This window comes from Ursus americanus, chromosome 27 (genome assembly GCF_024610735.1).
Source record: "Ursus americanus isolate L20-20 chromosome 27, mUrsAme1.1.p, whole genome shotgun sequence".
NCBI lineage: Eukaryota > Metazoa > Chordata > Mammalia > Carnivora > Ursidae > Ursus > Ursus americanus.
The window spans coordinates 41,395,486-41,411,755 of NC_142153.1; the positions used below are offsets into that span (position 1 = coordinate 41,395,486).

Sequence of the window (16,270 nt, forward strand, 5' to 3'; positions counted from 1 at the left end):
AATGTTCAGCTTTTTTTGACACGTTAGGGTATAATAATTAGGAATATAAATGCTATATGGCATATAGTATATATATCATTCAAAAAACATTTGTTGAACATACTGACCTATATACAAGCCACGGAGCTTGATCGTAAGAGACTCTAAAGGTACAGAGACTAATAATATAAAGTCTGCATTTTGCAGGAACAAACCGTGTGAAGTTCAAGGTGTAGGGGAAAAACAGTTACACAGATTATGAGAAGATTAAAATTCTTTGTTGACTAAGTGCTGTAATGGGCATGCAGTGCTCTGGGGACTGACAAAAGGGGGCATTTGGAAAGGAGTGGTTATGAGGGAACCTCCTGGAGGAGTTTTAGGTCCAGGTCAGAGTGAAGAGAAATCCAAGGAGTGAGTGAGAGGACGATAGGCATTTCTTCACTTTCGACTTTGCTGACCCTGTGGAAGGTATAATCAAGGGATTTTGGATTACTATACCTGTAATTTGAGTTCTAAGCCCTTAGCAGTCAAATTGTAGACATTTAGCATCCTCGTGTCCTTTCTGAGGTCTTGGCGGACTTATCCCAGGACTTTTCTGGGTCTGCTACTTGGCATCAGTGTGACCTCTGAGGCCACTAGACTTAACCCTTTCTGTCTCATGGCATCCACACCCACTGTCCTGCTGGGGTTCCTGGGAGATTTTTGGGAGCCAGTCCAGCCTGATTAAGGAACTACCCCTTTCTAAATGACAGGGAACTTCTAAAGAGCGTGGCCTTCATTATCCTGGGGCTATCTGAAGCATCAGTGTGTTAAGATGCCATGCTGCCCTCTGCCCCAGGGTACCCACTGTTCTGGAAGGGTGTCGTCATTATCTCTTTGATATTGCGTCTTCAGCTATTTTTGAGCCCTGATGGAAAACATGGTCGACCTGGCCTTATTGTCTCCTAAACTCTTTTCGATATTTTTCTTTTTTGCTCCACTAGCCAAATTCAGGATAGTTTCTTTGGATCTATCTTCTAGTTTACCAATTTTCTCTTCAGTTGTATCTACCCTCTTTACTCTGTCCATTGAGTTTTTAATTTCTAAGACTTCTATTTAATTCTTTGAAAAATATTCTTTCCCCCCCTATAGTCTCATGTTCCTGGCTATTTTCAAGTTCTTCCTTAATTAGTTTATGATTATAAGCATAATTATGCTATATTCTTTTTTTTTTTTTAAAGATTTTATTTATTTATTTGACAGAGATAGAGACAGCCAGCGAGAGAGGGAACACAAGCAGGGGGAGGGGGAGAGGAAGAAGCAGGCTCATAGCGGAGGAGCCTGATGTGGGGCTCGATCCCGTAATGCCGGGATCATGCCCTGAGCCGAAGGCAGAAGCTTAACCACAGGCGCCCCCATAATTATGCTATATTCTGTATCTAAAAATTCCAATATTTGAAGTCTTTGTGGTTATTTTCTGCTGTCTTTTGTTTTGGTTGACTCTATATTTTATTGTTTCCTTGGATGTTTGTGACTCTTCATTAGAAGCTCATATTCTTTTTAACTGTGGAATTTCATGAATGTTCAGATGGAAGTAATGTTCCTCTGAAGAGAATTTGCATTTGCTTTTTTTCAGTCATCTTCACATACTCGTTAACTGGACCCCTTTAAATAAAATGTCTCTGCTGAAAGTTCTGAATCACATAGGTAGGTGAATTTGAACTTCAGTGCTGTAAATTCTCAATATAGCTCCTTTAATTTCTTTTCTTTTTCTTTTTTCTTTGCTCCAGGATTTGGGATAGGCAAATTTTTGTGCTGTCCACTTCTATAAAGTGGGTTTATTTTTCATTCATCCTAAGGCTGAGAGTGTGTAGCTCTTTAATGTCTCAGCACTCTGTGGACATAGCTTCCTACTGACTTTCCCACCTTGGGCATGTATTTATCTCCCGTCCTCTATACCCCATGCAGCTGTCATGGTGGAAACTCAAGGTTTCAGTGCTTAGCTCAACCTCTCAGAGGAAAATCTGGCTTTGGCCCTTGCTTAATTCCTGGGTTTCTTCTTTCACTTTAATTTTGGCCTCTGTGGATTCTGCTCATTTGTGCCAGTTTAGCAATGCAATTAAAGATGTATTTTTTTACTTAATTCAACATTTTAGTCATTTTCATTGGCAGGGTCTTTCAAAATATCTGGTCTATCATAGTGCCAGAAACAGAAGTTGGCTCTAAGCTGTGTAACAGGCAAAGAGAAGAGGGAAATCTAATCAATTACATGGTCACAGGGGCCAGGAGAAAAATGGTTCTCAGTTGCTTTGGAGAGATACAACAATTTTTGGCACCGAGGCCAGACTGGGATTTTTCTCAGCAGCCATTCTAACAGGCACCATAGTCTTTCTTGTTGCTTTCATGGTCCAGGAGGCTGCTCCATCAGTCTTTGGAACTGATGTCCTTCACAGTGCCAAGGCTGGGTGGATGTGTGGCAGTGAAGAAGATCCAGGAAGATAAATTACTCTTTCCACTTAGTGTTATACTCAGTACAATGGGTCCCAAAATAATGTAGCTTTCCCAAGAGGCTTCTGAATCATCATGCCTATACTTACAGTTTCTTAGACATGCTCAGACAGATTGGAATCTCTTATAGCCAGGCATAGAAGATAATTTTTTACTTAAGCAGCACAGAGTTGGCCTCTAAATGACATGGTGGAATGGGTCTACTACCCTGTATTAAACTGAGTCATGGCATCTTTTACAGCCGTTTTTATGGCATGGTCCAACCATCTAAAGACGTGTCTCTAGATAAGCTGAAATCAAAGATCAAAATGTTTTGCAATTAAAGAATACCTCTGTAATTGTTAGCTGTTATAGGCTTTATATCCTGTTCTAGTTATATTTGAGTGCAGTTTGCTGGTAATTAAAGTGTATAAAGTGAAAGAATACTTACTTGGTTAGATGGGACTGTTAAGATTAAAGAAGTTAATTATTAGTCACATCAAAATTTGGACAGTTGTGAATGGTATTTGGCTAGACTTGTTTTCTAAATTAGTGAATGGATTATATGGCAAATGGAATCCTAGATTTCTATTTCAATTTAAATGAAAATATGTGGAAATATTAATTAAAAAAACTATTTGCAAGGAAAGCTTTTATACCTGGGAGAGTTGGGAGGGAAAAACTTTATAGTATAAAGTAAGAAAAATTCAGTGAATTGGTAATAGCAATTGTCAAGAAGGGATTTATGGGGTGGGAATAAACTTCAGTTAAAGATGAAATGACTGCCTTGTAATTTTTGACAGATTTTAGGAAAGAAAGGGTTGAAAGCAATTGTGTGAGTCCCCTTATCTTGTACAGTGAAAGCAGAACTAACGTTCTTGTCGTATTTCAGAAATAATAAAAATACAGTTAGGATTCCATGAAGTGAATTTGAAAATCTGTGAAATAAACCATTCCTTATTGGATGGGACCCCTGGTGAAGAAAAGCCTTTCCTAACAGATGGTGATTCCGGCCACATTGTGAGTTTAGCAAAAGCTCTCACCTATTTCTGAAACTGTGGGGTTCAGTAAACTTACTAAATTATACTCTTTGTCTTAATTTTTAACCCAGCTATTGTTTTCTCCTCTTACAGCATGGATGATAACAGCAATGGTCAAGTCTTTTGTTTTTTATGGTTTCTATGGTTGTTTTTCTGGCTTCTAACCATTTCCCCCGTCTTAGACAAGTTCTTCACAATGACATAAAGGTGACACAGCAGGTGGCATATACGGATTCCCGCCTTTGCTTCGTAAGCAGGAAATTACTGTTCTTAGGTTCAAGGATTTTTTTTTCTCCCCCCCCGCCCCCGAAAAGTAAGAAATCCCGTTTTGCCAGCGTGAAGAGCTCCGTTCCTAAGCACCACAGGTCAATGCGAATGTTCAAGCTTGTGAGTAAATTCTACGTCTGCAATTTTGTCAAGATGTAGAGAAAGAGCTTGAAGAATAACCGTTTCCTTTCTCATCTCCACTCAGCTGGGACTGAACCGGTCCCCATAATATCACCACACTGGTTTCCCACTGACCATTTTCACGTGAACTTGGAAAGCACATAAAGAAGTAACTGTTTACCCAAAGACGCTTTAAACTATGGTAAGAGAGTAATCACCCACCGTAAAGGTAGGAATGGCTTTTAGTTCTGAACCTAAGTGTTTATTTTAAGAGCGGGAAGCAGGGGTGATTACACTTATACTCAAAAGCTTGTTCTGTAAATTTCAAAATGAAATGGAAACACTACTTTAAATTTATGAAGTAAAGCGATGTGGAATTCCTCATTCACTTATTCATGCAAGTGATGAAATTTCATTGGGGGGTAGTTTATTCCCCACGTTGTAATATCTGATTTAAGTGAGCTTCTCCTCCCCGCCCATGGCAAGATTTGGGTATAAAGCATCAAGATTTACCCGATTTATTTTCTTAAAACTTTTTTTTTTAAAGATTTTATTTATTTATTTGACAGAGAGAGACAGCCAGAAAGAGAGGGAACACAAGCAGGGGGAGTGGGAGAGGAAGAAGCAGGCTCATAGCGGAGGAGCCTGATGTGGGGCTCGATCCCACAACGCTGGGATCACGCCCTGAGCCGAAGGCAGGCGCTTAACCACTGTGCCACCCAGGCACCCCTACCTGATTTATTTTCTATTTAAGTATTATAGTCTCCAAATTCATGACTTCATATTATTCATATGATTTTAGGATTTTTCAGAAAATGTCAAAAGGCCCTCACCTACATAGGAAATATGATACACAAATGACCACTCATGCATTGGTTCAGGTGTCAATGCTCTTTCAGTGGTGATTGGTTTAAAGTCTCCACAATTGGGGGTGCCTGGGAGGCTCAGCTGGTTAAGCATAGGTCAGGATCTTAGTCAGGGTCCTGGGATTGAGCCAGGCATCGGGCTTGGCACTCAGCATGGAGTCTGCTTGTCCCTCTCCCTCAGCTCCTGCCCCTGCTCGTGCTCTCTCTATCTCTCTCTCCCTCTAAAATAAATAAATAAAATCTTAAATAAATAAATAAATGTCTTCACAAATGAAAACATATAAAGAACCTCTAGGATCAATGTTCTTTATTGGGATAATCTTTCCCACATTGTGGAAATCCTTTCTGTAGGGTCTCTAGTTTGACCAGGAGGGTAGAAAGGATGCAGTTGTTGGTGGAAGCTGTAGTTTTTGTCTGCTCAGCATCATTCCCCGTCCTCCTTTTATGCCTTCTCCATTCTCAGTGGTCCAGGTGGTGATGTCAATCAGAAGGTCTGTCCCCACTCAGTGGGTAAGCATGTGATCAGGGCTAGCTATTGGAGTGCCTAGGATTATTCAGGAATGTGCATGTGACTCAAGAAAGATAAATCAGTGTCTTTGCTGAGATTGATATAGGGTTTTAAAGGGTGGGGAACATATAATTCCACCGTGATTGCTAAGCAGGGCAAACGTGCATCTGGGGTGGCGAACGCCATCATGTCTGACACACACAGAAAAAGCCAGCCTACGATAGAGCAAGTGGAGATAAGCATACTGAAACGTGGAGAAGGAGAGAGGCGGAACTCTAAGCACGTTGTTTACCTGTGGGTCCACCCATAATTAAAGCTCTATCTACGTCTGACTTCCCCAACACGCAGACACTACATTCTCCCTTTTTGTAAGCCAGTTTGAGCTGGGTTTCTAACATGTCTAATCCAAAAGGGTCTTAACTAATGGAGTCCCTATTGCAGAACTTCTAAAGTCAAGATTGGACTGCAATTCTGCTAATATCTATTACTCTCTTTCTCTTTTTTTCCCTATGGTCTGACCAACAACTGCATGAGATCTTTTGAAGCTTTTATGCTAATCTGAACAAATTCACCAGAACACAAAGAATGATTTCACAGTGCAATTCAAACATAAACTCCCCATCGAGAAAACACGGAGATGTTTGTTGTTAGCCATGGCCTGTGCAATAACTTCGGGTGTAATGCTTTAATTTACAGTTCCCGTTGGGTAGAGCTGCAGGCACCCTGGGAGTTAACCTGTGGGACAATGCGAAGAGGAGCATATATTCTTTCAAGGCACTTGTAGCTGTCATTTTATTTTTTGATAGTTATGAATGGAGGTATTGTTGCAAACAGCTGTACTGTGAAGGCATTTAAGCCAGTTATTACTGCCTGTGGTGTCTGCACTCAAAATGTTGCAAACACTGAAATTATGATTTACAGAGGTGAAAATGTAAGTTTTAGAAGATCTGGCATGCCTGGCTCTGTCTCTTTATATTGTTGGACAGATTCTTCTGTAATGATTCTAAAGCTGAGTGCTTATAATCCCAATTAATTCAAAAGAGATGGCCAGGATACATCACAGAACTTGTAATAACATGTTAATTAGGAAAGCAATATGGTAGCACCGATGTTATTTTTAATGTTTTTAATTATTTCTCGATGTGTTATATTAAATCTCTATTACATGGAACAAAATCTGAAGACTTAGAATATAGTAAAATAATTTTTAAGTGTTACAAAGCTTAGAAGACAATGAATTTGGTTGGATTGAACTGAAATGACAAATATATTTTGGGATCAGAAAAAAATAATTTTATGTTTTCTGGAAGAAGTCTTTGATGTATTGTCTGACAGTTCACTTCCTTCCAGTAAAAGACCATCTTTAATACCTTTAGATCTATTGTCACACCCAGTTCAGTTGACTAATCTCTGCTACAGTTCCTTCTCTTCTTATGTTGCCCAAGTCATGATGTCACCCTGCAAACTCTCCCTTTGGTTGAGATTGACGTAGCAATTCAGTAACTGGGTTGCCCTTTTAGCATAGTAAATCCCACGCCATTTCATGTCTTTTGGTTCTTGGGCTAATTGAGAATTATTTCCAGAATATTTGCCAAAGAGCAGCCAATAGAAAATTTCCCAATTAGTTTCTGAGTTAACAGAAGATAAGATTTCTATTCAATTTGTACACAGAGCATTGTCCAGATATTATTGTGTTAATCTAATTTTCTAACTTAAGAAATTTTAAAAATAGTGGATTTTTTTTTTTTTTTGAAAAGAAGGCATCCCGTAGTTCATCTAGGAAAATATTCTCTATTCACAGGTGCCTCAGGATGTTTTGGGTTGCATGTAACACAAAACTGATTCAAACCGCCTTCAGTAAAAATGGAAATTCTGGGGCTCACAGCACTGAATATTCTAGGTGACAGAAGAGACTTTCTCCAGAGCTCGGGCTCTGACAAGGCCCAGCTTTCTCTCTCTAGTTTTTTGTTCTGTTTCTCAGTACAGACCACAAAATGGGGCTAACATGTCCCCGGCACATGCTGCCTCACACTTCCACTGGGAACAAGAGTCGGCCTCCCTTGATAATTCAAACAAAATCCCCCAAGTGCGTTTTCCTGGCCCTGATTGGCTTAACCTGAGTCACATGCCACTCTTTCTTTTGAAGTCATCTCTGTGATTAATGGGATTGGATTTGCTGAGTGGCTTAAGGGAACCAACTTCCAGTCCCGGAGCTGAAGCCAGGATCAATCCCATACTAACCCCGCTGCAGGGAAATTCAGGTTGCCATCCTGGGGAATGGATGCTAGGATCTGAAAGAGAATCCGCGTGTCTTGGCCGGGTCACATCTGGCACCTAATTCAGCACCACCGGTCTGTCAGTAAAGGTATAGGAACTACGGCATAAATTCGTATGCTGAGACTCTGTGGTGGTCGATTTGTGGAAACCCAGTGGTTGTCTAGCACCATCTTTATCAATGTGTGCTCTGAGATTCGCTTTATAAAAGACATGGGGTGCCTGGGAGGAATGCAGATTCCCAGGCCCCATCCCGGATTTGCTGAATCAGAATTTGTGTGGGTGAGACTCAGGAACTTGCGTCTTTAATAGGTCTCCCTGGCAAATGTCCTGCATACTGAAGCATATGTTGCATGCGTTGTCGTGTAACCCGTAAGCTGCTATGGTCAACACACATTCTACAACTTCTTCACTACGTCTGCACCTTGGACTGTATGTGGAAACATTTTCTATAACATTTCTTTATATTGACCTCCTGGGTAAGAGTATAACTATTTCTAAACAATAATCCAGTCATCCACTCTGTTAAGAAGACTGTAAGGACTTGCTAAATTTATCAGGTGAGGAGGAAAATCTCAGAAGATTGACAGGCACAGCTGAGACGCATCTCTGTGCTACACTCGAAGGGAGTGTCAGCAAGTGTAAAAATGGTGACGTTAGGACCAGCAGGAAAAATATAAATATATTTGCTATGACAAATGGCATCAAATAAAGCATGCTGTTCCCCACTTACGCATACTATTTACTTTTCAGAACTCTTCTAAACTGTCTTCAGAATATGATTGATACCTTATCAACTCACTCAATTTGTGACACTCGGATAGTTAAAGTACGGTGTTGACAGCAACTGCTGAAAATCATATGAATGCTGGTTGGGACTTACAATAAAAAACATGACATTCATGGCGTTGCTTCATCGGATCTTTGTTTTTGTCTGACAGCGCAGATCCCAAGACAAATTTTCCATCAGCTTCCTAGAAATGACCTATGGGCCCTGCCGTCTCCCACACAACTCCCACTGAGGGCCCCAGATGACTTTTGCCACCTTACACCTTCTTGGACACCTATTGGCGGCTGGTTACCAGCATTGCTTTGAGATAAACAGTGCTCGCGGAGGAACGGTGAAATTAAGATTATTACCACAGTAAATCTAATTTTTTTTTCATTGCACTTCTTACAATGCTATAGATTCTGAGATGTGATATTGAACCACTGTCTGTTTAGGAAGTTGGCATAATTTTTATGTGCTGCCTGAGGATAAAATAATGTAAATAGAGTGGGGAAATAAAATTCTATAAACAACAGTGATTTGAAATAAAATATCAGGGGCGCCTGGCTGGCTCAGTTGGTAGAGCGTGCGACTCCTCATCTTGGGGTTGTAAATTCTAGCCCCGTGTTGGGTGTAGAGATTACTTAAAAATGAAATCTTAAAAAAAAATATCAGTGGAATATAATCTCTCAAAAGAATAATAGATAATTGCTGAGTATTCGCAAATCCTGAGTCCTCGTATTACTGAGTATACCAAACTACATGCTAAGCAGTCCTCGTATTACTGAGTATACCAAACTACACGCTAAGCAGTCCTCGTATTACTGAGTATACCAAACTACACGCTAAGCAGTCCTCGTATTACTGAGTATACCAAACTACAGGCTAACCAGTCCTCGTATTGCTGAGTATACCAAACTACACGCTAAGCAGTCCTCGTATTGCTGAGTATACCAAACTACACGCTAAGCAGTCCTCGTATTGCTGAGTATACCAAACTACACGCTAAGCAGTCCTCGTGTTACTGAGTATACCAAACTACACGCTAAGCAGTCCTCGTGTTACTGAGTATACCAAACTACACGCTAAGCAGTCCTCGTGTTACTGAGTATACCAAACTACACGCTAAGCAGTCCTCGTGTTACTGAGTATACCAAACTACACGCTAAGCAGTCCTCGTGTTACTGAGTATACCAAACTACAGGCTAAGCAGTCCTCGTGTTACTGAGTATACCAAACTACAGGCTAAGCAGTCCTCGTGTTACTGAGTATACCAAACTACACGCTAAGCAGTCCTCGTGTTACTGAGTATACCAAACTACAGGCTAAGCAGTCCTCGTGTTACTGAGTATACCAAACTACAGGCTAAGCAGTCCTCGTGTTACTGAGTATACCAAACTACACGCTAAGCAGTCCTCGTGTTACTGAGTATACCAAACTACACGCTAAGCAGTCCTCGTGTTACTGAGTATACCAAACTACACGCTAAGCAGTCCTCGTGTTACTGAGTATACCAAACTACAGGCTAAGCAGTCCTCGTGTTACTGAGTATACCAAACTACAGGCTAAGCAGTCCTCGTGTTACTGAGTATACCAAACTACACGCTAAGCAGTCCTCGTGTTACTGAGTATACCAAACTACACGCTAAGCAGTCCTCGTGTTACTGAGTATACCAAACTACAGGCTAAGCAGTCCTCGTGTTACTGAGTATACCAAACTACAGGCTAAGCAGTCCTCGTGTTACTGAGTATACCAGACTACAGGCTAAGCAGTCCTCGTGTTACTGAGTATACCAGACTACATGCTAAGCAGTCCTCGTATTACTGAGTATACCAAACTACACGCTAAGCAGTCCTCGTGTTACTGAGTATACCAAACTACAGGCTAAGCAGTCCTCGTGTTACTGAGTATACCAAACTACACGCTAAGCAGTCCTCGTGTTACTGAGTATACCAAACTACATGCTAAGCAGTCCTCGTATTACTGAGTATACCAAACTACATGCTAAGCAGTCCTCGTGTTACTGAGTATACCAAACTACATGCTAAGCAGTCCTCGTGTTACTGAGTATACCAAACTACAGGCTAAGCAGTCCTCGTGTTACTGAGTATACCAGACTACAGGCTAAGCAGTCCTCGTATTACTGAGTATACCAGACTACAGGCTAAGCAGTCCTCGTATTACTGAGTATACCAGACTACACGCTAAGCAGTCCTCGTATTACTGAGTATACCAGACTACAGGCTAAGCAGTCCTCGTATTACTGAGTATACCAGACTACACGCTAAGCAGTCCTCGTGTTACTGAGTATACCAGACTACACGCTAAGCAGTCCTCGTATTACTGAGTATACCAAACTACAGGCTAAGCAGTCCTCGTGTTACTGAGTATACCAAACTACATGCTAAGCAGTCCTCGTATTACTGAGTATACCAAACTACAGGCTAAGCAGTCCTCGTATTACTGAGTATACCAAACTACATGCTAAGCAATTTACATTGTGGTAATTCATTTAATCTTTAGAACAACCCGAGGAGGTAGTTTTGCTATTACACCCATTTTGCAGATGAGGAACCTGGGGGCATGGGGAAGTTAATAAATCTGCCTAAGTTCATACATCTAGTAAGTTAAGGAATTGGACTTTAAATCCAGACTGTGGATCCAGGTCCATGGTCTTCACCATCAAAGTATAGAATAGTTACATATAATTTTAATGTGTCATGATAAATCAAGAATTATACTAAAATTTCCCAATATCTTTTAACAATGCGTTCAGTAGAGCACAGGAGATAGCAAAAACATAGCAAGCAGTATTCAGCAGTATATAGCAGTATAAAGATTTTATGATTATGATTTCAAGCTAAGCTCAATCGCTGACGAATATGAGATTTGGTTAAAGAAAGGCCTCCAGCATGTGCAACAAGAATTAGATCTAAAATATATGGACTACCGGCCTCCATGATGACAATGTCATTCATCTACCATGAGCTTGAGAGTCCCCTTGAGCTGGTTTCACGGTAGTGCATACGATTTGTGTAAGTCATGCAGATTGTTTTCATCTGATTCTGCGTGGCCAGCGTAGGCGGTGTGTGAGGGGCTGGGCCAGCATTAGGAATGCCTCTACGGCAGTGAAACTACACAGGATCACCCTAGAATTTCCTTGCTACCTAAAACCCCTGCCTTGTTTGCCTAGCACTTTTTCTAACCAAAGGGCAGATGCTGTGTGATGACCGCAATGCTAGATAGCTGTGAGTGTTTAAAGTTTGTGTTACTTCTTAAGTAAATTTTTAATACCGGTGATGAAAATCAGCTGGACATCTCATCCACCGTGGCAAACAATTATTTGCACCTTGTATGTATTCCTTTCCAGCCTCCATCCTTCTACAGGCAGAATCTTATATGTTTATCATCTTGCTGTGTATATAATTTTTGGTCCTGGTTTTTACTTAACATTTCCCATGCTCCCACAATTTTTATAGTTGTTATCGCAACGGCTGCACAATAAACCATTGAGTGGATTATCTTATTTTATGAAACTATGTTCCAATTGTTGAGACTTTTGTTTAGATTTTTTCACTCACTTGCCATTAATAAACAACACTGTGAAGCTGGGTTTAGGCCACAGGCCAAATCCTATCCATTACTTATTTTTGTAAATAAAGTTTCATCGGAACACAGCCACACGTACTCACTTACATACCATCAATGGCTGCTCTCTTCCTATAATGGCAGAGGTGAGCGGTTGCAATGGAAACCAAATGGCCCACACATCCTAAAATATTTATTATCTGGCCTTTTACAGAAAAAGATGACCAATTCCAAATCGTGATGGTTGTACCCCCATTTCTTCCTTATTTTGGATAATTTCATAAAGGTAAATTCCTGGGATTGGGATTACTTGGCGCCCAAGTGTATGACTATCATATGATCTCAAAAAGATGTCTGCTCTTCTTCAGTGTGAAAAAAGCTATTTCCCTGTGTATTTATCACTGGTTTTTTTTTCTCTTATGAAATGTCTGATCATGTTTCTTCTATGCTAATCTATTAGAGTCTTACTGCTTCACTTGTTAATCTGTACAAGCCTGTGGATGATTTTCTGACTTACGTTAGAAGCATCAGCAATGAGATATGTTGGTTGATAACCAACTGCACATAGATACATATAATTCATGCAAGCGTTCGTTAAAGCAGATAGAGGAGTCAGCTCATAATAATTATGAATGTTACCTTTTAAAGCTAGAATATCTGTGTTACTGATGTAAATAATACCAGCAGTTCTTTTATTAGTCTCTAAATCTGTAAGCTGAACTCCTGCAAGGAAAATATGTCTTCTTTATGTAATGAAAATATTTGCTTATGTAGTATTAAATTTCTCATTTGTGTATGACTCATTAAAGTAGACACCCAACTCAGCTCTGGTCCGAAATAAAAGAACCTGTTACAATAATCTTTTTTTCTCAAGATGCAAAATGTTGACAAGCTTGAGTCTCTCCTATGCCGGCTGCAAAAATTAAAGAGGGCTATAATAAAATTATAGCCCTCTTTAAGGCAGATCTGTGACCAAATACAAGACCAGCTCCCCAGGCTCAAAGAAAGAACAGCCTCAAGGAGAGGGGAGTAAGAATTTACTTACAGTTGTTTATAACCCTAAGGAAGGTTTTTAGGCACATATCTGCTGGTAATATCTTGAAGGTATTAAATCAATGCCCTTTAATTTCGCCTTCACATCATGTCCCCTTCCAGCTTCCTAGGTCTACCGATGGGCCTTGAAGCCCATCGCCCCACAAAATAAGGGGACGATTTTGCCTAGAACAAAGATAGGACAGATCAGCTTTAGTCACAAAGCTGAATTTCTTGAGAGGTAGCTGAAGCAATAATTTTAAAACCCAGGCTTTGGTGAGAAGGACATTCCTTTTCTAAGCGTCTTCAGCTCCATTAACATAACAATGTGGTTGATGATCCCACACAAAGTGTAGCTGGAAATCAGAATTGGAGACCAAGAGAAAGGAGAAATACTTCCCTTTTAACCTGAGAGCTGAAGTGGCAGAGTGAGAGGAAGACAGGATGGCGATGGTGGGTATTACGGTTGTTCCTTCTTACCCCTGGGAGATACGTTCCCAGACCCCTAGTGACTGCCTGAAACCGTGGACAGTACGAAACGTTATACAGACCATGTTTTTTCCTCTACATACACACCCCCGATAAGGCTGACTTTATAAACCAGGCACAGTAAGGGATTAACAATAGCCCATAATAAATAGAACAATTATAACAACACGCTGTAATAACTGGTCTGTGAATGTGGTATCTTTCTCAAAATGTCTTATCGTGGTGGACTCACCCTTTCCTGTGATGCTGGGAGATGATAAAAGCCACACGAGGAGAGGAAGAGGCGAGTGACGCAGGTCGTGACGTAACACGAGGCGACTCTTGACCTTCTGACGCTCTGTCAGAAGGAGGAGCACCCGCTTCTGGACCTCGGCAGAGTGTGTGCAACTGAAATTACAGAAAGCAGAACCACAGATGAAGGGACTGCTGTGGGGGGAGGACACCGCGGGGGCTGTGCCGAGTGAGGTGTGAAGGAGATGGTGCCTGGCGACGGAAGCAAGAGGTGCCTGAGGCAGAATCCCCTGCTCTGTTCTCCTGCCCTGTAAGGTCCACGTGGGGCGTCCCGGTGTTCTTCGATGCTTTGCAGAGGAACAGAGGGAAGCTGAGAGAGCCTGCACAGAGCACAAAAGGGCCCGAGTCTGTGGAGACTAGAGAGCCCGAACGCCATAGTTAGGGCCATGGAAACTCGCAGTGATTGCTGGCCTGATGACCAGAGGGGACCCACCGCAGCTCAGCATTCGCCAGCCTGGGGCGCAGGTGCAACCAGCAGACGGCAGCAACTGTGAGGCTCTGAGGACTCATCGCTCTCAGTCCTCTACACCCCACTTCTTGGTGTCAGCCCAATAATGCGGCTAAGAGCGCAGGCTCTCAAGTGAGGCCGCCCAAGCTTGAATCCTGATTCCAACATTTATTTATTAGATGCCCGGTCAAGTTACTCATTTTCTCATTTCTCAAGTAAAGATAGGCTTGTTGTGACAGTTTAAATAAGAAAATGTTTATAAAATGCTTGAAAAGGTGCCTCACACAGGTTAACCCCTCACTTGTCCCACTGATGTAAGGTTTCTTGGGGAGGAGCAGGGCATTAACTTGAAAGAGGCTGACTCACCAAAAGAGACAATTTAAGCTAGAAGAGAACATCTATAATTATTATGTTTATTCCACTCTGCCCAGTGGAAGATTAAATTAGTTACAAGAAAATAAGAAGTTACATTTTCTTTGCATGCTTGACTGCAGTACTTGTGAATTTGTGATTTCTGCGAAGAAACACAGGGCCAAGAGCCCTCTCTCATCTCTTGAGTGCCTCTAGCCACTGCCTCTTCTTGAGCATAACCAAGCTTCTGGAACAGTCATGTTCAGTAAAAATCTCCATTCCCCCCCCCTTCACCTTCTCCTCGCCCCACTTCTCAACTTCACAATCTGAAATCTGTCCTATGAGTTTACCCAAATTGTTCCCTGCACTGCCATGTACTGCCGATTCCTAAGCCCAATGAAGAATTTATGAACAATGTTCTAATCTTAACGACTGCTGTGGCCATTCTTCTCTTGTCATTGGGCTGTGACATGGCTGTTGGTTGGTTTACTGCTTCCTCTCTAGCTGCTTCCTTTAACCTCTTGTGGCCACTTGTCCTCTCTTGGTTCTTGAAATATTATTGTCCTGGTGTCATGCTTGGCTCTTGGTTCCTCTCACTCTCTCCATTTCCTACTCTCCAACTTATGACATCAGCTGATACTTGTGAAGGCAAGCACCTTTAAATCTTGAATCTGGACTTTGTTTTTGAGTGCAAATACCACATATTCAATTGCCTATGAAATGTTTCTTCTTACTGGGGTGTCTCATGGATTCCTCAAAGTCAACATATCTCCAGCTGAACTCACGCTCTTCTTCATTTCCTACTCCCATTTTCAAAGTTCTCCAACTGTATGGCAAGTGACATTCAAGCCAGAACCTGGTGAGTTATCCAGAGCCCCTACCTTTCCTCTACCTCCATCAACCCTATTAGCTGCCAGTCTGTGGAGTCCACCTCTTCAATACCTTTCCTATCAGACTTCTTCCCTTCAGATCCTATCCTCTGCCTCTGCCTGCTTTGCAGCCCTCATGGAGTCTTGCCTGGATCACTGCAAAACCCTCTACATGTTGCCCCTGTCCTGAGTCAGCCCCCACTCCATTCCCTCAGCAGAGAGACCTTTCAAAATGTGAATCAGAGCATTTCAGTTTCCCATTTAAACTCCTTTAATGGATCCCCATGCCTTCCAGGAATGGTTCTAGGTTGGAAGTCTGAGCTTATCATACACAATTCTTGTTGGGGCCAATCCCTCACCCCCTAACTTTGCCCCACTGCCACTCCAATCCAATGCTTCGGCGCTATCCTGCTAATGAGATTTACACTATTTTATGCATGTGGCCCTTTGTACATGCTGTTCCCTAAATGCTTCCCCCTAGATAACCACCATATGTCTTTCAAACTTCAAATCAGTAGCACCCTCGGAAATCTTTTAAACTGCCCTTACTTCCACACCTGCCTCTCTACCTGCCCCCCACCCGTTACACACGTATGTAGCTGCCAGTGTTCTCTATGAAAAACCTGATCTTCAACTACAGTGTTTGTTTTGATTCCTTCCCTAATGAACTCTAATCTTGAGGGCAGAGATTCCAGAGTATTTCTTGAGTGCCTGGTGAATGGTAGGCAGAGTTAGTGTTTATGGAATAAGCCGATGTATGAGTGAATGAATGTGGCTTAATGCAGGTGAATGGATCTCTGAAAAATCCAGTTGTGTGAGATCAGAGACTGATGAACACAGTTATGAAGAGCAAAGTAATGGGCAGTAGATTAAAAAGCAGTATAACTGAATACAAATGCCGTTAGCTTATAC

At 41.5% G+C, this 16,270-nt stretch overlaps 1 protein-coding gene across 4 annotated transcripts in view; it reads right to left on the reverse strand.

Annotated features, from left to right (window-relative positions):
- LOC123784489 (uncharacterized) overlaps positions 1-16,270 on the reverse strand; it is a 402,614-nt gene that overhangs the window by 86,764 nt on the left and 299,580 nt on the right. For all 4 annotated transcript variants that reach the window (XR_006777469.2, XR_015722034.1, XM_087856553.1 and 1 more), the window contains exon 4: positions 13,632-13,786. The gene's annotated coding sequence lies outside the window, so the exon portion shown is untranslated. The remainder of the gene's footprint in view (positions 1-13,631; positions 13,787-16,270) is intronic.